Source organism: Schistosoma haematobium, chromosome 2 (genome assembly GCF_000699445.3).
Source record: "Schistosoma haematobium chromosome 2, whole genome shotgun sequence".
Classification (NCBI taxonomy): domain Eukaryota; kingdom Metazoa; phylum Platyhelminthes; class Trematoda; order Strigeidida; family Schistosomatidae; genus Schistosoma; species Schistosoma haematobium.
This window is the reverse complement of record NC_067197.1, coordinates 31,568,454-31,596,424: the sequence shown is the minus strand read 5'-3', so window position 1 is coordinate 31,596,424 and position 27,971 is coordinate 31,568,454. Positions and strand designations below refer to the sequence as shown.

Below are 27,971 nucleotides of genomic sequence, written 5' to 3'. Positions count from 1 at the left end.
TCGCGTTCAAGAACCTTGAGCTGTGAGACCCGAGTTTGCTGATGGAGTCGAGTACTGTCGTCGTAATCATGGTGCCGAGTTTCAGCGTGTCATCATTAATGCTGTTGCATGCTCCGTCGTTGGTAGACCTGTCGACATTCCTGTTCTCGTTTTCAATGCGCTTTCTTGTTTGTCTTCCCATTTTTTGACTGTCTTTCCCCAAGTTTGCAGACAACTTACTCTGCAGACCTGTCAGTAGGACAACGTTGTTACTCAGCAAGACTGCAGCATCCGTGTTGCATGTAACACATTCTCACTTATGATCCAACTTGCTGAGTCTGTTGTAAGCAGTTGTAGTGAGATCTGTGCACGCCTCGTGGAACCAACCTTTGCAGCTGTCGCACTGCACGCCAGATGTAACAGCAAAACGGCATTCAGGTCGTTTGCATGAATTTTTCATGACTGTATTGACGTAAACTGTGTTGTAGATGCTAGCAAAAGCCTAAGACCGTAAAAAGTACACTAAAAACCATACTGAAAAGGGACAAAAATGGATGAAATAAACTGAACTAGTCTTTACGTCAAAAAGTGAAAAAAAACCGAATAGTAAGCTGAGGCAAAACCACAGTTAACTATTAAATTGGGTGAAACGCAAAAAAAAGTAATCTACCGAACGTTTAGCTCAGGATAGATTCTTTTGGACAGAAATGGTACTTTTGTTGCGTAAGAACACAGCAAAAGTTTGATAGATGCAAATCACGTTAGGACTAAACTTCCCGTTAGAAAAGCACGCGGTTGGTTCAATAGTTTAAGATAATCTCCCAGTGGAACCTGATTTCTTGGTATGCAGTCGAAGGGCTTTGCCAGAGCACGTTTTTCGAAGATTAGAGACATGAACAAGGAGAAGAACCAAGAAGTATTAGTTTATCAAAGGTAGTAAAGCTAATATGGTGCTTATTTTACTGTCACTGTTCAGGTTAACAAGCTTTGATTCATTTTCTTAATGATATGTTAGTCCTTTCAACGATTTTCTTCTAAAAGGACGTTTCATACGGGTTGTAGGTGTATTATGTTAGGCGTAACCTTATGATCACTTTAATTTGTAAACGTTTTAATATATGACTCAGAAATAGACATAAATATCTGCTTTATCGATGTTAGCCCTATTATGTACGAGAACCGCTATCAACAAGATGGACAATATAGAAACGGTCTAACTGAATAAATGATATATTTTGTGTACTTAACAGCCGGATGGTAGGATAAGGGCAGCATTGGAAACTGAAGTGATACATCAGGTGCTTTTTGCCGATGAAATATGAGGAGATTCGCCATAAGCAGATTGACGATTTTGCTGATGAAGTGTTTGTTTTTTACATTTACATTAAATTTTGTTGTGCCTAGACGTCAAATTACGCCAAAGGAGGAGTGGCATGTGAATTTTTCAACAAAATCATCCCTTTGTAAGCAGTCTAAATGAAGTCACTTTTCAACGCCCTTCACTAAATGGACCTGAGTGAGTAGAAAGCCTATTAACAGCGAACATGACTACACTTTCGACTGCGCCTATCCAGCGTTTTTTCCTCATCAAAATAACAGTTCTTTACACTACTTTGTCCGTAACAAACATCCACCAAAACCGTAATTAAAGCTTACATAAACTTAATTTGCACAAAATTTAGGACGAAGTTATGGGTTCTTCAGATCCTTTAGAAGTGTCATAAATTATACATCTCGAGCAGTCGTTATGTTGAAACCGATCCCAGGACGCACACAGTAAAATGAATCAATCTAGACGTGAAAATGAGTGAAGTCATGCAAAACCATAATCAAATTATCAATCACTTTGAAACTAGCACTACCAAAAAAGAACTATCAATGTGTGCTAAGTCGTTTATCAAACAATATACTCGAATAATAACACACATATTTTCTTATTATATCCCAATAATAAGAAAATCTGTATTTCTGACGTTTCGTGACTCGATGTGGGGAATCTTTTAGAGTAAATAAATAAGTGAGTTAAATTAACTCAGATTAAAATAATACAAAGTAAACAATTCAGAGTATTTTTAGTACAACTCCAAAGCATAGTAGGTCTGAATATGCCAATGTCAAGTGATCGGTCATTCCAATTTACTTTAACTAAGAACATTAAATCACGAAACGTCAGAAACAATATTCCTCTACTCATTGGGATATGACGAAAACATGTATAATTAAAACTCTACTGAGTGACAATTCATTCAAAACTATCAAGTCCAACCATGACGCTGATACCTAAAAATATATCCGTTTGATCCACAGCAAACAAAAAAGAGTAAATAAAGAGAGGAAGACTAACTAGCGAAAATGTCTTTTAAGGTGAAAGTTATAGTCACTTTTTTGCAATGTATACCATTCAGAGTTGCTACTTGTACTGACAACCATCTTAACGACTCTATCATATATGGTCAATAATAATAATGGATCGTTATTGATGCAGCAAACAACTGTTAAACCGAAGACATCAGGGTTCATTCCTTGATTATCACAGATTTTCGACCGTAACAGGCGACTGTCACATTACAAGGAGCTGATGTCACGTATGATAGTGTATACACTGGTCATTTATTTGTTGAGTAAGATTGATCCTGCCAACGGTGATGACGGCTTTCAAGGAAGTGAGGCAGGAGTTAGTTCGTCAAATATCCTCAGCTATCAAAACCTTGCACCGATTCTCGTTAACGCACAGACTAAGTGATACAAGAGTACATCTCACGGAAAAACTCTCCTCCGTTGATGTAAGTACGTTTCGATTCTCGGTATTTAGTAATGAGAAAATGTCGAAGTCCCTTAACAATATCTATTGTTTGTGGGTGTGGCCATTAGTTTCTACCAACACAGTCATCGAGGCAGAAAATACAACAACTTTAAAGATATCTATTACCCGTTAAACACGCGAATGAAGTCTTCAGAAAGTCTTGAAAGATAACTCAATCTAGATGTCTTGGCTCGACCATGCAGGATTGGTCGTTCTGTGTGAGTTCCTGCACTTTGTGTAAAATACATTATTCTACTGCTATCAAGAATTCATCGTGCTACGGTTATTTATAAAGTGCACTGCTGACCGCTATGGCGGAATCAGTCACTGTAGACGATGATGGAGCTTCTTATGAAATAGAAATTCACATCATTGCGATTCCACAATATTTGTTTGGTCTACTATTTTAGTAACGTAGATAAATGGTGTCATACCAATCAAGACCTAAAACCTGTAAATGCACTGTCTAAACAATGTGGTAATGGTTTTCCTGTAATTTACATCTCTACTAATAAGTACTTTGCTTTCTCATCGATTTATTATGAATCTGAGACTATTAAACTAGTTTCTAATTTTAAAATTCCTTTCAGATTACTATTGAACAGTTCGCTTCCATCAGATTTTCATTTGAGGATTTCCCTCTCATTATAGCAAGGAACTGTCTTGTAAATGCAATTCTGTGTATGTTTTGTATAAATTCATGAATGTACAATGCTCATCTAGAAGATAACTGGTTCGCCGTCAAATTTCAGACGCCGTACTACTTTAATGAATTATAATTACTTGCACTGATGTTCATTAAACGATTTATGCACAGTTAAAGGTGTAGTTGTTTCGCTTAAAAATTAGCCATCTATGATTCAATTAACTTGACATATGAGAAGCTCGAGAAGTAAGAACTGTGATTCTGCCAATCCTCTGCCGGAAGGGCGTAAAAAAGAGACAAGATTACTCGAACAATTCCGCTGAATTGGATGTTGTGGAAATGTAGGCTGAAGGCTTTGCAGAACAACCGGAAGTAAACTGAAGAGACAATAATAATAAAATGTCTCGACAAGTATATGTGTTTGAAATCCAAAGTGCAAATACAACACATTTTTCAAATCAACGCAATCTCATTGTGTTTTTTGAAATTTAAAAAAAGGACCAATTGCGTGTTATCTGATTCCATGGACTTGCGATGACACGAGTACCTAGCTATTAGATACTACGTTGAAGTCACATTATTGTCTATATTTTCTGGTTCAACCATGATAATCGATTGTATTCATTTTGTCTTTTTTGGGGGATATATTTGAGCTTGAGACAGTCTTGTATCATTAACGTAAGAAGGACGATGTTAGATTTAGTCGTAGGCCATCTGTCTAAGTAATCTATATGAATGACCAGAGTCCTGCTTAAGGTCAACAGGGACGACGCTATCCACCCAGTTTATATCGAAGTCATATTCGGCGGTTAATATCTGAATTGGGTTGACATCTCGTCGCAACCAGGTCCTGTAGTTGCCTTGATGACAAAACAACATTATTACAGACACGCATTGGTAGGAATAGGTATAAACAACAGGGTACGACCGCGGTGTATTTCGTTGCTATGTAACGGTCACCCCTATCACTGCGATGGTTGGTAAAGTGTTCGATATTCATTGACTTGACTGTCGAATTATTTGGTTAAAGCCCGGTGAAATTTCGCTGGCCTTACGAAATGTTCACATCTTCACCTTTTCTGCAAAGCTTCAGCCGTTCAACGGCTAATGTAGCTCTTCTCGGTTATGACATATTCGGCACCAAAGGATATGTGGTTGGGAACCAGTGCTATTACAGATCTGTTTATCAATCAAACCATTGTCGTCCAATCCCAAATTAATCAGGCAACGGTCATTAGAGAGTAGTTTGCTCGTAGAAGGGTTGCCATTTCTGAATTTTATTCACTCAATGTGGCGTACGATGAGCATAAGTGCCGGACGGGTAAGACTCGATCGGAAAAACTTGTATACTTATCAAATGTGTGGATTTCATTCAAACGCTTAGAAATTACTGTAATTAATAATAACGAACAAGTATGTTCAATAAAACGTCCTAATATCCGGTGTTAAGGCCAGATTCAACTGTGTATCTCCACACTAAACAATGGTCTGTATAATTATGGTCTACTATGATTGTGTGGTTATGGTCCAATGCCACTACAGGTCTATACTAATCCTTCAGATTTGATCTCAAGGATCAATGGCTGCTATACTAGTTAAATCAACCTTTAGAGGACTTCACTAGCGTCACTGGTAAAGAAGTATCTATGTACGTATAGGTTATAAACCGTACGAACAGTTAAGTCTTGGAATCAGCCACAGAATGAAGGAGTGCCGGTAACGTCCTTGAAGTCTATGAACTTAGGAACTGCAAAAAGCATTTCGCTTTGACCTTCCAACGCTTTCTTTGATTCTATTTGCTTCAACTGCGGAAGAAAAAATACAGGAGAGTCCACAGTGTGTTGTTACTAGACTCAGAAACCCGTTTTGTGAAAGCTTGGGAAATCGACTGAGAAGTGTAATTTTAAAAGGCAAAATATAACTTTAAAAAATATATCAAAAACTCGATCTCATGAAATTGGTTAAGAGATTAGAGCTTTTAAAGCAAGTAGCTAGTGTCACTCACGTGATTGTTACTTATTTCATTCTTGAATATGTTTGACTTCATCGAATTGCATTAACTTTAACTCACGCGAATTTAAGTGAGTAACTTTTGATGTGTCGTTAGTTGACTACGAGAGTAGGCTTTCTAAGAAATAGTCATTAAATCATGAATGTGTTAGGTAAGATCTGTATTTTTACGTGTGGACTTGTACTTGGAGTTCCATTGAAAAAGCTGTTTCAGACTGAAAATCATTTAGTGTGCACGTTTAAATGTTCAAGTAATTACTTGAACTCACTCATCGATTATGATTACTTTTTGACAGCTGCGGAATCTCTCGTAAAACTAACTTAAAACATAGCATTCAGATATCGACGAATTTCTTTCGTTTTGACTGCGTCGAGTATAATCCTGTATTAACCAGATAAATGCCATGTCAACTTTCCATCACATATCATAGCTATTCAACTTAAATAAAAACAATCTACTTTTCACCTAAGTGATATGATGTCGTTGAAATTATGCATGCGATTTATGGTCAAAACTGATATTTTATCATGGACATATTCTAGGAACACTTATTATGCCTCTAATACTCAGAAGATAAGCCTGACGGCAAGCCCTATTTTCATGTAGTATGAAGGAAGGTTTCCATGAGAATCCTATAGGAAGATGTAAAGTATAACATCTGGGAGCATAGGTTTGCGAGCGCACATACTTCACATACGAAATGTGAGCAATGTCAAATGACGAATATGAACTCGAACCAATTTCTAATCAAAGACATTATCAATAGTTGGGTTTCAAAAATGGAAAATTGTACGATTTTGTGTAAAGTAAATAAAACTATTATTACCTGCCTAGTGAATAACCACATTCTTCTTTGTGACCGACCATATATCTTGAGGAAGTTCAGCCGAAATAAGTTGTGGCACTGAATGCAAGGTAGGTTTTAGAAAACTTCTGAGACCATAAAAATTCATCTAGACAGCCAAAGACTAAATCAGAGTTCAAAAACAACAAAATAACGAGGGTTCTTGTTAAGTTAAATCAAGTTAAAGCGGGAATTCATTTACATAACATCTGGCATTTCGTATAACCACAATGTGAGTACATTGTCCCTACTAACGTCGGCGCTAAATGTTAAGAATCAGTTAGGCTACAGACAACGTTTATGTTCACTAAAGTCATCACATTGAAGAGTGATTTTGAGATTACAAAAACTTAATAATCTATGCTAGTTGTGTGAATCTTCCAACTTTATCTTTTGATCATGGTGCTCATTTTCTCATTCTCTCTGAATGGCTAATATTTTCAAAATTTACCAACGTTTCCTTGATTTAACTACGCCTTCAAGCAAAGCCTGACTAACAGTGATTTGTTTTCCCTAAACTTGCTTGAAGGTTTTTGATCGTAGTTGAGTTTTGGCTGATACACTGATTTTGTACACGACTATTGAAATTAGCAGCTAACCAATGCTTTCGAACGATGATAGCTGGCGTGTAACATTCGTGATTAATCAACAGAAGCGAATATGTCACACCATCATTAGTTTCATTTGGAAAACACTTTAAGTTATAATAATCATTAGTAATATTTGCATTTACCGAAACAGAACTTGTCAAAAGCATTTAAAACAAATCCCAGTAGCTTAGTATGGAAACACTGTTAAAAAAGCAAGGCTTTTGACACACAAAAATGTAGTATATTGAAATAAATGAATAGAGTGAATATTTATCAACAAAGCGCAAGGTTGACTGGTTTTGATCCGTGCTCTTAATTAAAATAATGGATTGAGAATTTAGGAACAAGTTCCTAAGGAAACGTTATTAAAGACTCGCAACAGAAAAAGCATTACTTAAAGTCGAATTGGAACTGCCTCGAAAGGCAATATCTACTAATTTGTGAGTAATACTCATTGGAGTCAAACGTACTAGCAATAGGTAATGGTTACGTTTCATTTTGACTGAAGGACATCCGCCACTAATGATTTAGAATTATTCTGCTGCATAAGAAAAGAGAAACACAGAAGACATATTGTAAACAAAGTTGATAAGCTGTGACTAAAAATGTGAATGGTAAATAAGTTTAAATAAAAGTGAAAACACTTCTATAATTCTATTACACACTTTATTTTTATATTATATTTGAAAAAACTAAAGATTTAACCTACGCCTTACAGATAATTTGTGTACATGAAGCTTCTCTAAAATCAAATGTCGAGAAACAAAGTCAAACCATTTCAAACAGTTAAGAGAAATGGTTTAAATCAAACATTACTACACAATCGTTGTTGTTTGGACTTTTCGAGGTTCTTCATTACATAATGATTATAGTTATAAATACTATTATAAGTGTGATTGGTTGTTGAGTTTAAAGGGTGTTTGTTTGTCACCACGTCTTGTATGCGTGACTTCAGAAACAGCAATTTGTAGGAATAACAACCCTGATTCTTGTTAAGCAGATTACACTTAAATCTTTATTCAATTATGACCTTTTGATTATATATCCACTTCGATCATAAGTAGACTAAACATGGGACAGCGTCAAAGACCAACTTTAAAAACTGAACAAACTATACAAACATGGTCTGTGAATGCATAAAAGATTATTTAAAGACGTAAAAATTGAGAAATCTTGATAAATCTATATTAGACTCAAAATAATGTATGTCGAAAAGGAAATGTTGTAGAGCGTAAAATTACGCACTATTATTTTACATAACTCTAATTATCTGGTTTTATAAAGTGAGAATTAAATCCGTCTTACCAAGTAAACGTACTTTCAGTATATTGTTTTGCGTGACATTAATCCCACATCATCATTTTCTGCTCTCTGTAAATGTCTTTACAGATTAAATAAAATTTAAAACTGGTTAGTTTTAGAACAGATGTCTAAGAATTGTGAAGAAACCGACTATGAATTTTCCCGATAACCCTTTCCAATACAGAAGTGAGTAATTGACTTTTTCCATAATTTAAAGTAACTTATATGTTATATTGTACACTGCGTCTTCATAATTCATATTTTAACATGATATCTGTAAGGATGCGTTTACAGGGTGATTTCTTAAAGTTTAATACCAATTCAAATATTCTTTTACAGACGAGCTCCTTAAATATGCGATTTGCCATTTTAGTTTTACGATTTTATGTTTCAAAGACTAACATTTCCAAGGATGTTACATCACTAAATGCGTTTTAGGATAAATGACTAATACCCATTTTGCATGTTATTAGGGTACCTGCAGTTCGAAAAAGGTCAGCAAGAAAAATGACAAACGCCCTTAAAATACGTTTTATTTTATTTGTATATTACGTGTGTAAATCTCGCTGGATAGTGTGACCTACTAAGTGTGTGAAAAATTGGGTCATTATGTCAATCACGCGTTATTGAAACATATTAAAATATACTAGAGAAAACGATGTTGAATGTTTCTAGTTTCTTTGATGAAATTATTATGAATGGAAGCGGATATTTTGACTAACTGAATGCGTCAAAGTTACAAAATCTCTGTACACAACTGAGGTTTGGCTCAGAAAAATGATTAAAGAGATTTCTTTTGAATAATCGGTGTTAATGTGTGCTAAAATCAGTCCTTACAATAATCATGAAACGTCCAGATAGATTATCTTTTACACTTCATCTAGAACTAAGTTTAGCAAATAATGTGGTTCATGGTCGTCCATATGTAAAAAAACATGTATGTAAAAACAAGTCGATCATATGAGCTTGGGACTCTTTAAAAACAACCAGGGCTAGTGTGGATTTATTTTAAGAAGTATAGATCTTATTTGCGACATAGACCTATTAATTTACCCTAATCATAACTACTTGTTCACTTAACTTATTCAATGTTTTAAGAAATATGACATTCTCAAGACGTTAGTTAAACTGTCGATTAATCAACCTTGTTCAATGCCTACCAGTATCATTTTTACATTAAAAAATTGAGTGTAGATTAAAAAGAATTCGTAAGAATGGACCTCTTTTTTATAACTAAAGCATAACTTTGAACTTAAAAGTTACAAAGTGAGGCCTTTCTCAGGTCATTTAAATGGCGCATGAATTATGTAGACATTTCCTTTAGAAGGCATAGTATCTACCATGTTTACAATTTATGACCTTTAGGAAGTGAACCTGCCAGAATTTGAATGCTGTTTGTCTAATCGCTTATTTAGATTAGTGTATTATAATGAAAGCATTTTCTCTGAATTTTTAAAAATAGACAAAAACACTTATTGCTCAAGTTTGCTTCCAACATCAAAATGGGAATTTCCAAGACATAATGACAGTGAATTATATTTGTTTTTATTCCCTTAATTTATTGTGAAAGCTTTTCATAAGTCATATTCACAATACTTAGAAATAGATTAAATTATCTCATCACTGCAGTTATTCTTTCCTGTCCTCTTAGTTGATTACTTATTCTTACATAAAAAGAAATTTCTTACTGATCTGATGATTGTGTAGAATTCGAAGTTAGTTTTCTAACTAAAGTTGTATAAATTGATGAACTATTTCAAACCAAGAGGATGCTGTACAATAAGTTCGACATACTTTAAGACTCTTCAGTAGGTCACAGCAAAAACTCTCTCTAACATTGAACTCTGATCCTTTATGTCCTACTGTGTGTGAAACAGACCATTACTGGGTCCTACATTTCGACCGCACAATGTCTGGATCTCTCTTGTCTTAGACGATTTCCCGCCTGACGTCAGTCCCCACACAAAATCCTAACTCAAAAATAAATTTTAAACTTTTGTTTTGTACATTTATTTACCTTAACATATATTTTTCACTATTCACTTAATGAATCATATTTCTAAAATAAACAAAAAATAACTTCATTTCAGTAAAAGCAAGCAAACTAAAAGAAATGTGAATATTTAAAAAGAAATAAATCTCTCTGTCATCCCTGTTTCTGTGAATAAATAAAAAAAAATTTGTTTTTCCTAGCCTGATTCAACTTTCCCCCCCCCCTAATTTTCTCTTCAAATCATCTAATTGATTTTTAAATCAATAAAGTATTGATTAAAATCAATCTGAATGTTGATAAGTGTAGTTCGAAGAAAATACTGTTATATTTCAGTTAAATCACTTCAGTGGCTATACGAACTTGTTTTAATTGACGTTTACTAACCAACTAAACGTTATTTTCTTAATGAAGTAATAAAGACTGACCTTAAATAGTAAAATTATAAGCTAAAATTGCATTTGTACAATATTTTAAGCCAAATTGAGTGTACAAAATATATGCTGTTTACGTGTATTATAGATAATTAGTCTTCACATCATTGATCTTATAATCAGTAATGTTTAGATGACAATTAGTTTGGCGAATAGTCACATATCTTACAGTAATTCGAAAGCAGAGTGATCATAAAGTCCATCTTCTTTGGATAACGGCAAGATATAATGGTTATGTTATGACAGTCAGCTGTTAGTCGAATAAAAAATCAACTAAACATCTATATTCTGAGTTATATTATATTATTGATAATTATAATGTCTGTTTCTAGATGTATACGATAGTTAGAAATAGGATTCACCTATTGAATAAATTCCATTTTAAGCCACAATTCATTATAAAGAGGAAAATGATTATGCCTATTAAGTTCTTAAAATTAAATTTCTATCTAAAAATGTTATATTCCCAGTGTATCATTTACAAAAGTGATTTTATGAAGTTTATTCAACCATCAATGTTAAAACACTGCAATAGTTAGTCACCAAAATAGGAATAACATTTTACAATTTTACTTTATATATGTCTAGTTTCAAATAAACAAATATATTGGTTTATTTAATACTTTAAAAAGACATCATTAATACAGCCCATTTAATGAGAAGTGATTTTTCGGAAAAGGTAAAATAACTGTTGTGTAAACTAGTTAATGTTAAATAGCATTGAAAAACTAAAGTTTTGGAGAATAAACTACTTTTCACTCGTTTTGAATATAACATTCAAATACGTCTTTGAAACTATAGTTAAAATTGTAAAATGGTATTTGTGTTCATTTCAGGCTGTATCATATCATATTATGGATGCTATTTTTTATTGTTTATTAATTGACAGTCTGTTTATCTCTTGGTTACATGTATATTAAAATTTATTACTGATTGCTAACAGGCATACTTGTTACCCATGATTTCTATTTTTACTATAATTAAAAGGTATATTATGTGTGACAATTGCTAGACTCATATACACAGATAGTTATAAGTTCACCATTAAGCTATCCTTCTGATCAGTTGTAAAGAGCTAATGTAATAATCATAACACTTAGTGTTCAAACAGATCTTAAATATTGTGCATTTGGAATTATTATCGTTTATGGACATAAAATCTGAGTACAGTGTAATCTAATGTACGCTTTATTTGAAATTATGCTCATACACAAAAGTTAGATCATTCAAACTATACAGATTTATGTAGACTTATGAATAATTTTATATATTCTGTTTCAGTCACTTCCTTGTTCATTCATTCGTGATTCATATTGATGCTAAAGGTGATAAACACTGGTTGATAATGATTGATTAGTATGACAATAGAAGCAATGTGGTATACTACTGACCAATGAGGTATGCTCTTTAACCGGTAGGACTGATCAATATCTAATAATTAAGTCGGACTATGACAAATGGACCAAGTGATGCTAAATGGTTACACTTGATTGTCAGAATACTACAAATTTGGGTCACATAGCGGTTTCACTGAAACTAATCCACTTACTGACTATTTAATTTAAATACGAACGGTTTACAAATCGTTTGTTTAAATGAAACCTATGCAGATTTTCATCAACGAATTTTTTAGTGTTAACCGAACTGGTCAGAAAAAATTCTAAATTACGTACAAATATAAATGAAATGATTCTGTTAGTTTCTGAGCAATACAGAATTCATCCTGTTTCTAACTCATAACCGACCAATTGACCAGTTAGTTTTTCATTTTTCGAATTTTATCCAGCCAAGTAAACCTAATTAGTAAGAAAGAAATACAAGTTAAATGAAATAGTGAAATAAGGCTGAAACATAATTATTACCAGAGACTATCGGACGCAATGCAACAACGATTTAACGAAGTATACAAACAATTACTTTAATTTATTATTCAATATTGAATCCCTAAGCAAGTCGTTTTGTATTTTTCATTTCAGTTCATATTTTGTTGGAAAAACATTAAATGAAGTAAAATAAATAATCATGATTAATTAAAACATTGTTTGTTCTAATCTATGACTCATTGATTTACATCAATGATCGATTTTTGGAAATCGAATCTAATTACTGATCAGTTTATCATTCTATTTATTATTTGGCAGTAGTTTTAGTCAGATTTTATTGAGTTAAACTTATGACAAAAATTGGAAATGCAAATTTCAGTCTACATAAGTCCAACTTGATTTCCTCACTTTTAATTTAAGGCAACTATGTGACCATAAGTACTTCAAGTACCTAATAAACTTTAGCTTTATTAGGATAGTTAAAATAATATAACTTTTAAATAGATAAAGCAAAATAGTTTGAATCTTGGACATAATATGATTCATAAGTATGACTGACTCTTTATCTGCTGTTGCATAATTTGAGGACTGTAGAATGTGACACAAGCTTATTACGTAAAACAATCGAAATTTAGATGTCAGTATCTGAGATCATGAGTCAATTGAAGCTAGACCACCATGGAAAACCTGGAAGCGCTGGACGGTCGTTTCGTTCTATTGTGAGACTCCTCAGCGCTCGCGGGCGAGACTGACAGGTCCAGGGTTCGGATCACGCGTGGCGAGGTCTTGGATGCGCACTGCTGAGGAGTCCCAAAATAGGACGAAATGGCCGTCCAGTGCTTTCAGGTTTCCCATGGAGGTCTAGCTTTAATTGACTCATGATCTCAGCTCTTGAAATTACTACAATCTCCACAAAATCCCTTCTGAAAATTTAAATGTATTTATTTCATCTGTATAAAAATGGGATTGTTGACTTGCCTAAATTGAAAATGGAATCTTAATAAGTTGATATCATAGCGAATTGCAATGTCACGTATAAAACAGAGGAAAAATACAACTTTCAATAAACATGTGTATTTCTTCAGGTTACTGTATTACAATAACTGTCTCTTAATAAAAGAGTTCAACATAGAAATGATCTGACTGTTAGGAGTATTTAAGATTAAGTGTTTAACTTCATGGTGTTGATGAATGTTATGATTGTTGAAGAGTGAAATATTGGCGAAATCATATGACTATATTTTATAAAAATTCAGGTAACTTTTAATTAAATTAATTAGTCCTTATTTTTTTATGATTTCATTGTACAGGATACACAGAAATGTTTGAACTACTTGTAGTTTATATGTGTGTTGACAAAATAAATATTGTGTTAAAAATCACATGAATGTTTACAACAATTTCAGGCTTAGTTGTCGTAGATAACAGAATTCTTTTTAAAGAAATGTTTCGAATGGTGTTTTAGGTAAATTAAGCTTCGGAAAGCAACTATTAACGATATCTGTTGATCAAGATTTTTCTTTTTAAATTGGCAAAGTACCTAAAAGGTAAAAAAAACTTATTTGTTAACTTACCGAAGTTATAAGTATGAACTGATTGTAAATGAGTTATGCTTGACTTTTTTAGGAATCAGATTCAGTATTCTAAGATGCCTGGAATTCCTTAAGTTTTTATTCGTATGGATTACACACTACTGAAATGTTTGATACTACAACGAAGCAGTTCTTCCTTTACGCTAATTGATATAAATTTGTGATGTGTTTTATCGTGTTGCATTCATGTATAATTCAGATCATTTTTTTCGATCGTAATTTATATTTGTAATAAAATTTGAAGTGTATCTATTTTACAAACAATACAATTATAACTGTTGTTCATCATAATACTATGTATATTTAGGTTCAGACATTCTGTGTTTACAATTTCTAATAGATCGAGATGAAAACTGTCGAGGTTGACAGGTCATATTGAATCATATGAATAAAGTAGAACGTAAACAAAGTTCATAAACTGACACCATAGTTGTCGTACGATGATCAGTACTTTTCTGAAAAACACCATTTTAAGTATTAAAGATATTAAATTATGTATATATTCATAATTTCATTAATGTAACTTGGTGTCTTGAGAAAATATGTCTAGTATGATGTTATTTTCTATCATGAACTGATAGTCATTTACAAAGTATTGCAAACTAGACAACAGTAAACATCTATTAAGTCCTAGCTTCTGTCTACTCATCAGAAGGTATTAAGAATTCAAAGTGGCTGGAGGGATTAATCAAAGTGTTATTGAGCCGCTAACTCATTAATAAAGTTGGTCGGAGATCACGTTGTATTTACTTCAGTTTATTCATGTAGCATGTTGTGCCTACTGTCTAAAATGAAATTCCTCAAGATGGTCTCAACTGAATCAATAGACATGTCCTCTTGATAAGTACCAAGCTATGGAAAATTAATTTGGTTTATTATATCTAAATGTTGATCAGCAATACATACGGGATCTAAACTGATCTTAGGATTGTACTTTATCATAATATTTTTGAATCCGTTCCAGTCAATTTATCATGCATCTATGTTTAGTATTATTAGTGATCTATTTAATGGTTAGATGTTAAAATTAACTCAGTTTTGGATGAATTTGTATTCGCTTATAACATTTTGAATAAGATGAAAATGTAAACATCAAAAGAAAGATTAAAAGACTTTCTGACAGAGTTCAGTAAATGTATAAATACTGACATAGAACTAAAAATAATGAACATTACCGAAAAGGTATTTGTCGACATAGAGATTGGTCAGTTTCTTGTGATTATTTACTGTGACATTATTATCTACTACTTTTTTTCATCATACAAATTTCATTCTGATCTAAATGTAAGATAAGGCTTTTCTTATAATGAAACAAGGTTTACACAAAGTTTTACAACAATCGGCTTATATTATGTAATATTAGTTAACACTTTTAATGATCAAAATTATAACCAACTATGAATTCACTATCGCATACACTTTACCTAAACGGTACCGGTTTGTAATAAGCAAAAAGTATAATTATTTATTTTTGGAAATATCAAGTTATTGTTCCAATCAAATGGTGAATTTTTCATATTATATTTTACAGTGTCTTTCTTGTATATATACTGGTATATGTTAGTAAAATTAAGGACGTCCGCTAAGATATTCTTAAAACCTATCAGTTAAATTAAATACTTTTATAAGAAATCATGATGAACATCGCGTAGAAAAAGAATAATGTTATGACCCGACAATTTTGATGAAAATTAGTGCGAACTTTAAATCATTAGGTGCCTGATTTGATTAAGAATTAGAGTAGAAACACCATGAGATACAGGCATATGTAATCACATACAGGATTTTACTGTTAGATATATGTAGGTTATAACGTATTATAACACTTTAAGATTAAACATCTCATTTAATATATTTACCTTTGTAGTCGGTCGTCATTTGTTACGATAATTATAATTCTCATACATTTTTACATCCAACAGTTTTAATTTTAGAAGGGAAGTTTTCCTGAATATATTATTCATTCGACTGAGAAGTATCATTCTGATCATCACGAATAAAATCAGTGGATCTATTTTTCTAGATAAATTTTGATCACAAACCGAATGAGGAACCATTTAAAAATCTGTAATTAATGAAATAGGAATATTGACAACTAGTAACAGCTGGTAAAATCCTGATCAAATCACCCTACCAGCACCATCTTTCTAAATAATTCAACTAATAAATGTTTTATCACATTTTCGTACAAGTCGTTGATAGCTATACTTAAATATCAAATAACTCAGCTTGTTTTCAAATAGATTACTTTCAGTTATATCACAGAAGATTGCAGTAACAAATTAGATTGTTTCATTTTGTTATTTCTACATCAAAGTAAAATTTCCATTTTGTTTTTCTATAAGCTACAAAGATAGTTGTTTACAATAGTCTTATTTCAAAAGCATGGAAGTATGACCGTAACAGTTGTGGTTTACTAAATGCCTATAACAATAATTATATGTTATTGTTTATTCCTTTAGACATTATTAACTATCGATCATACAGTTAAATATGCAAAAGTGTTCTAATACTAACCTAAATACATAAATTACATTTTCCTAATGTAAGTTTATGTTAGATATAAAATTAGACAAAATTTTTCAGTGATTGGATTTTCTTATTCATAGATCTGTTGAAAAGAACTCGATATGGTTATGACGGCATAAAAAAAACCCAGATAACGTTTTTTTTCTTAATTCAGCCTGGTTGTTGGTGAATATTACTTTCCTTTTTTAATTCAGTGTGAGAATTATTCAAAATAATATTCGTTTAATTTCCAGTATAATAATATACTCAACGAAACATTGGCTTCATTTTCAGTGTTACTTTAACCAGTATGATATTCTTTGTATGAAATTAATGTAACTATGCTCAGCGTGACACGCAGCATATGATTTTGTTATAATTTTATGTATGTGACATTTATTTAATGTATAATCAAGTGAGTGTATTTTCGGCTAAGGTCGTCACGTTTTAGAGTGAATGATTCTTCACTTGTACCAGTTCTTGTGTTCTTTGTTTTCAAGCACAAGTATTAGGCGACCAGAATCTAACAGGCAAATTTGATCACGTCAGGAAATTTACGTATAAGTGATTACATGTAAATAAAATGCCAGAAATATGAATCAATATTAGTGCAGTCCAGTAAATAGATGGAAAAACTAAATATTTACTTGTATTTCAATGTTTTTATGCAGTAAAATAATATCCAGAAACACATTTCAAAACAAGGATATGGAGGTGCTTATGAAATGACATTAAGATTCATTTACTTTTTGTAGATTTCGACATTAACAACTGACGTATAGAGATATTTAAGTCGGAAGACAAATTGTACGCGTTTATAGTATATATATATATATATATATATATATATATATATATATATATATATATATATATGATCACAAGTGAATTATTATTACATTTTAATAACTCTAGTATCACGTCTTCGATACGAAGCACCTTTACATTTCTGAATTATCAAATTCATAGTAATCAAGCAAGAAGACAGTAAATGTTCTCTTGAAATTGTTAATTTTGATGAAACATATTAACAGTTAGATGGATTAATTGAATTAGTTTAAGGTTTTAACATTAGATCATTTGACACTAAATGTTAACATATGTTGTAGACATAAAATAAACCTTTACCCACTCTTGTTTTGATCTCATACTGTCTTCTTTGATTCTGATTTCAGAGTAGGATTCTCACAATGTAAGGTGACTAAGTTATTACATTTCACTTCTATCTCCAGTGTTTATAAAATTTGTAACAGTTGTAAGAGATAGTTAAAAATTTTCTAATGAATTCATTTGTTTTTATTATTTCATCGTCTATTGAATATTTACTTGTTTTTCTATCAAAATACACCAAACAACCGACTTTTTGTGTGATTGTGTGTGGATGCATGAGCGCTCTTAGCTATTTTCTTAATTCTATCTTATGTAGATTTATTTGTTTTAAATGAGAGAGAATTTCCACTTCATTCACAAAAAAAACGCTGTATAGTTAATTTAATGTTCTATGCCTTATATTCATTTATACAAGCGAACAAATCTTCAATGTATCTATCAGAACCATATTTCTTTCCTATCCACTTCAAATTTCTATCAAATTTATTTTATTTAACTCTATTAATTAAAGTGTCGTTTTCGAGTATATTTTTAATTATCAACAGAATTTGTTCTATACTTAAGTTCCACTTTGATAGTTGCTAGGATTACAATGTGAGATAGTTGTTATAATAAACTCTTCCCACTTATCAGTTATTCAGACCAGTATTACATTAAATGCCGATTTGTCCCCTGAGTTTTTAAGATCAGAATACTATGTCATCTGCGTCATGAGCTTATACACTAGGCTATTAAGTTACTCAGCATAATGTGATTGTAAGCCGTATATCTCTAAAATTTAAATTGTACAATGGGAGTTTTAAGTTATTAGAGCTACATTTTTGTGCAAAACATCTCATTCAAAGCTTTAATTCATTATTTTAACAAATCAATAAATTTACGATAATAGGCAAGAACTACAAATGTTGTCAATCAAGCTATCTCTACTAATTGTGAATGCATATTTATTATTTATCTCTTAGAACACATAAATATTGGTACCAAGGGGAACCGAATACATATGTGCCACACAAGTCACTTGATTTGTGTCTTGGCTATGATACTGCCCGGGTGTCGAAAGCGAAACAGATGGTCTCCTTAGGGAGCCACACCCAGAGCCTTCGACCTAAAGGTCTAATCCTTGAGGCAGTGGAGCAACTTTAGGAGACGCGGTCCCATGGTAGCCGGTGACCAATACCTGGTTCATACGCTATTTGTCCCCTCAGGATCCTGGAGCCTATGTGCACCATAGGTTTGTAATCAGGATTTCCAGCCCCCCCTAGGTGGATCCTCCATATCCACAAACTTGATTAAAGCACCGGACATTCACTATTCCTTCTCCCAGTTTCGTAAACAAAAGCCCCTGCCACAAGGAGGTAGTGAGTAGGTCTTCCATGGCAGTGGCTGTGTAGTTGTGGTCATGTGAGAGCATTTCAAAACGTACCAGGGAATTTGGGAGCATATTTCCTACTCTTTAGTATCTCAATGTTAGTATATTTACCTAGTTGGATCCCTTTTACATTCCTTATGTACGAAAAATGAACGTGTAATAATTTATCAATAGTTTCAAAAACTTTGTTCAACCAAATAGTAAAATAATTTGTCTGTTTCCAGGTAAGATGATCAAGTAATAATTTTCTTATATTAAATTAATGACTGAAATTACTGAAAGTTCATATATGATTTATAGTTAAATTAGTCGCATGTTTTAATATAATTGATGATATTAGCCTTAAATGTTTTAAACATTTATTTATCTGTATTAAGAGAAGATTAGTGTTACTTGTAGTGTCTAGTTTTGCAAAATATATACAGAATAACGTCAAAACTGATTTTTAAAAAAGTAAGTTTTACTCTTAACAATTCCCTATTCATATATAATGCTACGAAGCAATACGTTTATTGGAATATGATACTTGGATCATTTTAACTATTGTTAAACGCTAATGAATAATATATGTTTCTATAATCTTGTAGTGTCGGTTATAATATTAAGCTCATATACCTTATTCTAGCTTTCAGACAAGCCAATCTATTTATCTTTACTTGCTGTCGTCGATAATCATATGTACTGGTAATGTTATCATGCCTTAGTACAGTTTCTTAACAAAGGAGGTCGAGCACATATCTCTCAAACCACACAAACCACTCGAGGCTTCATGACCAATATAGGAATACGACTCTACATATCTCGTCTCTGCAGTTACCATTCTGTTCCTCTGGTCATTCTAGTAATATTTAACGATAACTCGATGCATCTGTCATAACGCAAACGACAACGCACATTGACTTCGCATTTTACGATTATCAAGTTCAGTACAGCAACGAGTACAATTTTCGCTACTTATTTTTAACGTTAAGTACATTCCCCTTCAGTATTATTTTCGAAAAAAAAAACATTTTTTCAAATGTGCTGTCTTCCACAAGGGGCTATATAGTGTCAGTTATTATGTTAAGCCCATATGCCTTATTCTAGCTTTCGGACAGGCCAATCTATTCATTCTACTTGAGTCACATTTTGTCCTTGCTAAGTATTAGCTTATCAATTGTGACTGTTTTTATATGAGCGCACATGTGATGCCCTTCTGATCTTATTCATCACTTGTCTGTGGCTTAATTTTGTGACTATAAATATTGATTAACTCCTGACTAAATGCAGTTGGCTCACAGGTCTTGTCCACTGCACGTCATTTCGATTCGCTCTCTTCTCATAGCTTCATTCCCCGATTGCCTGTTCAAATCAATGAGTGCATGAAATATACATATTCGAAATCCATTCTCGTATTTGGCTTATTTAATTTCGTTATTCATTAAGGCGATCCAAGTCGATAATTATATACGAGGATTGACGATATGTATATCTCAATAGCAATCAGAAACTATCTCACTGAAGTCAGATTCCGGTCCATTAAAATTGCATGAAATACTTCAAATGTGTCAAATTTTAAAACTATCTGCTGCACGATTGAAAGTTGCCTGTACAATAGAAGGTTTAACAAACTGTTTGTCTGAATTAAATTCAAGCATAATTTTACGTGAAAGTTTAGCAAGATGAGACTTAGAATATATTCTGTTAACTGTAAGCAGTTTGTCCATGTATGGTGAGACAGGTTCTAGGCATATAATACCACATTTACGTGGTTGTCATACTGATAACTGTGACGTTATTTTTCCCAGGTGAAATGTAATACGTTTTTATTATAATACGAAGTGCTATTTTAGATAATATCACAATGACTGAACCTATCTCCCATTATTTATTTGGCTTTAGATGAGGTTTTGTTCTTCAACCAAACTATCGAGCTCAGAGAACAAAACTCCATCAAAATCATCCACCTGAACTACAAATCTTCTCCATCTTATTTGGCTTTATTTTAATTGAATTTATGTTTCTGCTTTTGGTATGTGTTTCAAATAAATTCCAAGGTTTTCTTAAACCACGTATTTCAGTCAGTGAATTCATTCGATATTTTATTTAGGTAATTCGGTTTTCTAAGTTTAACCTTAGTTATCTCTCCGATCTTGTAAATACTTCGAATTACATAAAATCCAATATCTTAGTGTTTGAATTAATTGTAAGGACTATCTGTAGGATATACAACTTATCATTAAAACAAACATATCATGGTATTTGGTCGATTCGATTGTTTTTCAGTGAAATATAACACCGTTGATTTATACTATTATGAACTCTTTGTCAGCAGTTTTGCCTAACTAACAGTAATTTATAAGTACTTTTTAGCTGTTTTCTGTATTACCAAGTCATTATTAATATTTACTTGGATAGTTTCATAAACAACTTGTAACTAATTATGCATTATGGTAACAATTATTTCTTGATGAATTTAACTTCAATCACTTAATCCAAAACAAGCTCATTTTTGATGTCATTTGTTTAAATTCTTAACTAAAGATAATTTTCCATAACATTATATACTACTAAAAATTTAAGTAGTATATAATTGAAAGACTAAATTTCATCAAAGGTCAATAGAATTATTCAAATGGAGTCTACTTGTTTGTATTGAAACATTTATAGACGACCATATTTTAATTTCATGTTTGCTAGAACAACAGGTTGTACTATTTAAACTTGGATAAATTTTAATTTGGTTAGTCGTTCTCTGAAGAAGTGACTTACACTAAGCCATGAATCGTCAGAAAATTTAATTTACTACTCATTGCGATATTACAAATATATTATTTATTTATAACAATCTACCCAATGCTCAATTTATTCGAAATTATCAAATCAAACCTTGGTAATGATACATACAACTATAAGTTATCATTTATTCAATAAAATAATTTTTAATTAAGAATGATTAAAAAAATCTATAATTTTATTACTTGAGATCATATATATGGTTCGAATATCTTGAATGTGATAATTTGAAGCTGAATTTTCAAGCTTTTCAATGATGACAGTTGAAAGTAATTGTTATGTGAATTGATTGTATTATTCCTATAAGCAAATTTTCATGAAACCGTAACCATTGCGGTATTAAAAGTTTGTATCGGTTAAATGAGAAAAAAATATGGAGTTGTTAATGTAAAGCTTCGATATTTATTTATATTTATCCACTCCCTCTCTCTGTGTGTATAGTTCAGAGCTCAGAGAGATTATTTCTTGACATTTTGTACTAAATGCATATTGCATATGCATATACGAATATGATATCAGCTTTCTATACTTATTTGAAGTTTGATTGATCGTCATTTTATTCAGCAAAACTATATTCATAAACCTAAATCTCATGCAAACATGGAAAGCACAAATAGCAAACAACAAATTTACATTGACTTAGCTATTTATTGTATATAATAAACTATAGAATAAAATAAACATTTAATGTCGTTTGATTTACTGATATGTATGATTTATTATGTTAACAGTGGATCAATCACTTCTGTGTTGATCAGCGTTTGTAAATTATTAGAAAAAAATTAGCTCAAGTATATATTTATCAATTACTTATAGATTTCCATAGTCAATAATGATTGAAATCTTTATAAAATTTAGAAGGATGATTTAATACGTTCACCAGTATGGACATTTTGGCCCTTGACAAGCCTAATCGAACTACACAAGAACATTAGAATAAAATTGAAGGAAAATCGACAGCATATTAAAAGGTAAATAGTAATTTAAACCTTTTTCATTAACAATAGTAGTTTTTTAGTATGCTGAACGATAAATTTGCATTATATTACACTTTCTTTATTATATTTTGTAGTCTTAATCTATTATCGCAGTATCTAAAATATTGAGCATCAAATTCGAAACGTTTTCGTTGTAAGGATACTTCATAAATGTCACTAACCGATAGTATAGGGCGTGTTATATATTTTTTCTTGTTAAATTCACATAACTGAAATCATTGTTTTTCTGTTTGGCATAAAATCTAGACATCATGTGATAATACTTGTAATAAATTATAAAAGACTAAAATCTCTTTTCAAACATTTTTCTTTTGTGACATATTAGTTTCATTAAAGTAAAATGCCTACTTCTAGGGTTATTGTAGTTTGTAGGTTTACATTTCTATAGCTTTTCCACGTTGAAAATGCAAAGGAAAATTCCAGTTATGGGTTCTCGAAACTTTTAAACTTAATTGTTTTGTTTCTTCACTTAAGACTCAATCTTTTGCTCATATGCAAATATATAAACTTCCTTAGAACATGTTGAGCAAACATTATTTTTTAACTTCAAAACACTGATGAACAAAATTAGTCAAATATGTTCCAGGTTCCGTTTCTTAAAATAAAATGAATTGCTATTTATAACTATTTTATACTTTAAGTTAATACATAATGTAGAGTAAACAATAGGGATAAAAAACATAGTTTAAAATATTGCTGTAGATGATCATGAACATATAATCGACTATACACGACAATATGTCCCTAATCAAGTACATCAAAACGCTCATATTTATCATGAAAAAAAATAGCAAATTACTAAAAAATACCTTGCGTATTTAAAGTTAGAGATTAGTACCGTTGGATGCCGGCTCAGTGGTCTAGTGGTTAAGCGTTTGCGTGCGACACCGAAGGTTCGGGATTCGAATCTCGCATGAGGGATCATGGTTGTGCACTTCTGATGAGTCTCATACTAGGACGAAACGGCCGTCCAGTGCTTCCAGGTTTTTAGTGGTGATCTAGCTTAGGTCGACTCACGAATTTAATTAATAAAATTACCATAATCTTCACGATCCTCTACTGTGATAGCTTGTCACATCTGTTGTTACCGTGTAGTAAGACTGACATGTAAATAGTTAGCTGATTAATTTTGGTGAATTTGGATAAATTATAGAATTAATATATATAGTCATCTGGAATGTACCTAAGATTGTACAAGTCTGACTCAGTAGGACAAAATATTTAATTATTTAGTAAGTTGAGTGTGAATCATGACTACTTGACACTATCACTAGTGGGACAAATGTAAAACGTTCCAGTCTAAAATTTAGATTAACTGATACACATAAGTATGTTGAATTAGGAACAATTTGAAAAAGTTTAATTTCATGTAAGTGCCTTCCTTGTAGTTGAGTTCAATATTTTCTGTTTCAAAAAATCAAATTATATCTGCATATATGATAATAAATACGACTGTTTGAAAATAGCATATTCGTATAACGATTCAAGTGTCACAAAGTTCCATAGAACTTATAAAATGTCAACAACATGTGTGTTATATGTGCTTCACTCCATCTGTTTAATGTGTATCATAACAATTTTGACGACTATTATTTACAGCAACAAATGCATCTTTAAAACTCAGCAATGTTTAAAATCTGTGATAACTATTTGTGCTTTTACTTGGAGGTTGTCGAAAATTTGATATAGATATTGAATTTCATTACAACTATTTAATTCTACCATGTTGATCAATATCACTTTATTCACAGTTTGTAAAACCTGCAGAGATAATAATGTTGCCATGAACATTCACTTAGTTACTGTAATATTAATAAAAATGTTTATACATAATTGTAGACTATATTTATATTAATTACTATTACATTCAAAGTCATAATTCTTTAATCTATCTTATATCTTCTTAGACTATTTTACGTAAGATATTATGCAGCATCCTAGATTCTAGATCTGAATAAGTTTCTTTTATACAAAATAATATTGTAAAATATATTCCAATTATGTTTGAAAGGTTGAACATAAGTTTTGTTATTTTATTTTATTTGAGAAAAATAAATTAAAATAAATTTTATGCTCAATTTTACCAATTGGATACATTTTATTAGACAGCCTAAATCTATATACCTTTCTATGTTTTCAATTTAGTTAAAATATACATCTTCATGTATTATGTAAAGAAGTACAAATATATATGTGTAGTTGTACCTTTCCCTTAATACACATACCGTTTAGTTCTTGAAAGTAATTTAGATATTAAACATAGTTTAAAATGATTAATAATTTACACAGTTGATTTCAATTCAAATGAATGATTTTATTATGTAATAAATGAAATACGGAAAAATTAGATCATAAATAATGCACTGATAAGAAAACGTTTATTAATATTACATATATATATATACTCTAAAACTTGAAATGCAATGAAATACTCAAGAATCACGGTAAACTTACTTCTGTATGTAAATCATATCATACTAACTGCATATATGATATTAAATACGACTGTTTGAAAATAGCATATTCGTATAACGATTGAAGTGTTGCAAAGTTCCATAGAACTTAACAACATGTGTGTTATTTATGTTTCACTCCATTTGTTTAATGTGTATCATAACATAATTTTGACGATTATTATTTACAGCAACAAATGCATCTTTAAAATTCAGCAATGTCTAAAATCTGTGATAACTATTTGTACTTTTACTTGGAGATTGTCGAAAATTTGATATAGATTATTAAATTTTATTAAAATACTCAAGAATCCCTAGAAACACATACTTGTGTATATCAATAATAAGATAGCAACAAACTGTCAGTTTCATTCGTTTTCCTTACAAAATGTATAATTTAGTAAAAATTGAAAAAGAGACTAATGGCCATTAAGTTTTATTTATGTTTGATTGGAAAGTAAATATGCTGAATAGTAAGGAAATGTTTTTTTCATTATTTTCATGAATTGTTTGGAAGTAAATATATTTGCCTGATTCCTCCTTCACAATTTTGCTGAAGGAAATGAAATATGAAATTAATAATTATTATTATTTGACATGGAGAAACAATACGGTCAAACACAAAATATAAACTAAAATTATGGTAAATATTTATTTAATAAATAATTATCTAATATGTCATTAGTCTATTTAACTTAAATGATTTGAATTTATTTGTTACTTAGCATGAGCACCAAACGGATGCTGTTCGCTTATGTTAACAGTCAAAATATTTCAATTCAGCATGAAATGATGTTTAAGATAAAAGATTAAATATGGTCATTAAAATTTCTAATTATTTGGAATGAAATAGTGGAATTGATCAGTAGGATGTCTACCATGGGAGAGCAGATGTATTCATTTCCATAATCTTCTATATTTATCTGTCAGAACATAGCACTTTGGACAGTTTAAAAATGCAGTAAAAAAAACCAATGATTATTTATTATTAGTGTGAGGAGTTTACAGAGATTGTTAACTTGCATGGTTTACATCATAGGCAATGCTCATTCACAACACAGTGTTTACTGGTTTACATTGGTTATCATTAAATCACGACATGTTGAAGGCTTAGATTTTTCCACTTAATTATTTGCAACAAATATATCATTCCTTATTAACAACAACTTATTTAATATTCAATTTGTTTCAAATTATCATAGTAAACCGTATTAAGTTGAGGAAGTTTGTTAATGATATTTGATGATAATGTTTATAAAACATATTTAAAGAAAATTAGTTAAATCAATCAATGTGAGCATATATCATATATATGAGTCGATCTAAGCTAGACTACCACTGAAAACCTGGAAGCACTAGACAGGCGTTTCGTCCTAGCACCGGACTCCTCAACAGTGCATATTCATGATCCTACATGTGGGACTTGAATCTAAGACTTTCGGTGTAGCACGCGAACGCTTAATCTCTAGATCAGTATCCAACGATGTCCACAAATCTGTATTCCGGTAATAATCATGTGCTTACATGAGACTAGCTTCAAGATGAATCTCCTGGACTCCTAGTGAGGAGTCATGACCAGTGGAGTCAAATATGTGTCGGGTGGAGACAATTATCCGCCACAAACATATATGTTGTTAATATGCACTCAAGCCAGTTTCTATGATTTTTCAAAATTATTCTTGTATGCCGTGGAGTTGCAGTGTTAAAAACAAATTGAACAATTGATATTACTGAAACTTGAATGATTTATGGCAGTCAGTAATTCTAAATTGAAAACTAGATAATCTAAATGCTTGAAAAAGTTGTATGTGAAATACAAATTTAAAAATTTAAATTGTAACAAATAAATTTACAACCGCATCTCTTAATGAAGGTTATTCTGTATAAACTGATTACTTGTTTGAAATACATCATATGTTATTAACATTTCCGTTGGATCGTGTTTAATCTGAAAACAAGAATTTAGTCCAGCGATCTTTATAATATATGTACGTGTTATCATGTATGTTAGTATGATTTTTCAGCGACGACTAGTCAGATGTCAACAATATCAACCGTGGAAACATCTATTTGTATTTAAAGAGAGGATCTAAAAACGAATAGGGATTCATAAAAGTGTATTATTTTCTAGTGGCATCCTGTATAATTCCTAATTTATGATGTGATTCGGTTTGGTAAGTCTGTATATTTCACAAGTTGAAATCATGAGTCAATTGAAGCTAGACCACCATGGAAAACCTGGAAGCACTGGACTGCCATTTCGTCCTTGTATGGGACTCCTCTGCAGTGCGCATCCACGACCCCGCGCCTCGCGAGACTCGAACCCAGGACCTACTGGTTTCTCGCGCGAGCACTTAACCATTAGACCACTGAGCCGGCATCCAACATCCAACTTCAACCAAGTCTGTATATACGTCTTAATTCTTTGAGACATAAAATAAAGGCTGGTTGCTACTTCTAGACTCAAGGCATGGCGTGGAGAGGAGTTTGCGAATTGTGAACTAACAGGAAATTAGCTTGACAGAAGGTATTAGTGGTGATCAAGTACGTAATTGGCCATGTCGGAGACATTAATAATAGACCAAATTAAAATAAGGATTCTGATTGACGACTTGGCACGTGATGTTTGTCAGTGGGTTTTGAAGATATAAAACTAATTAGTTGTCACAGTAAGAAAAACATATGTATGTAATCATACTGCACTGAAAATGAAATCACCAATAAAATACTACTTCGTTGAATTA

The 27,971-nt window shown here is 31.6% G+C and overlaps 1 protein-coding gene across 1 annotated transcript in view; it reads left to right on the top strand.

Annotated features, from left to right (window-relative positions):
* Positions 1 to 5,475: 5,475 nt before the first annotated feature.
* MS3_00006722 (uncharacterized protein) overlaps positions 5,476 to 27,971 on the top strand; it is a 129,962-nt gene continuing 107,466 nt past the window's right edge. Inside the window, exons 1-2 of the mRNA XM_051214944.1 lie at positions 5,476 to 5,590; positions 8,263 to 8,361. The gene's annotated coding sequence lies outside the window, so the exon portion shown is untranslated. The remainder of the gene's footprint in view (positions 5,591 to 8,262; positions 8,362 to 27,971) is intronic.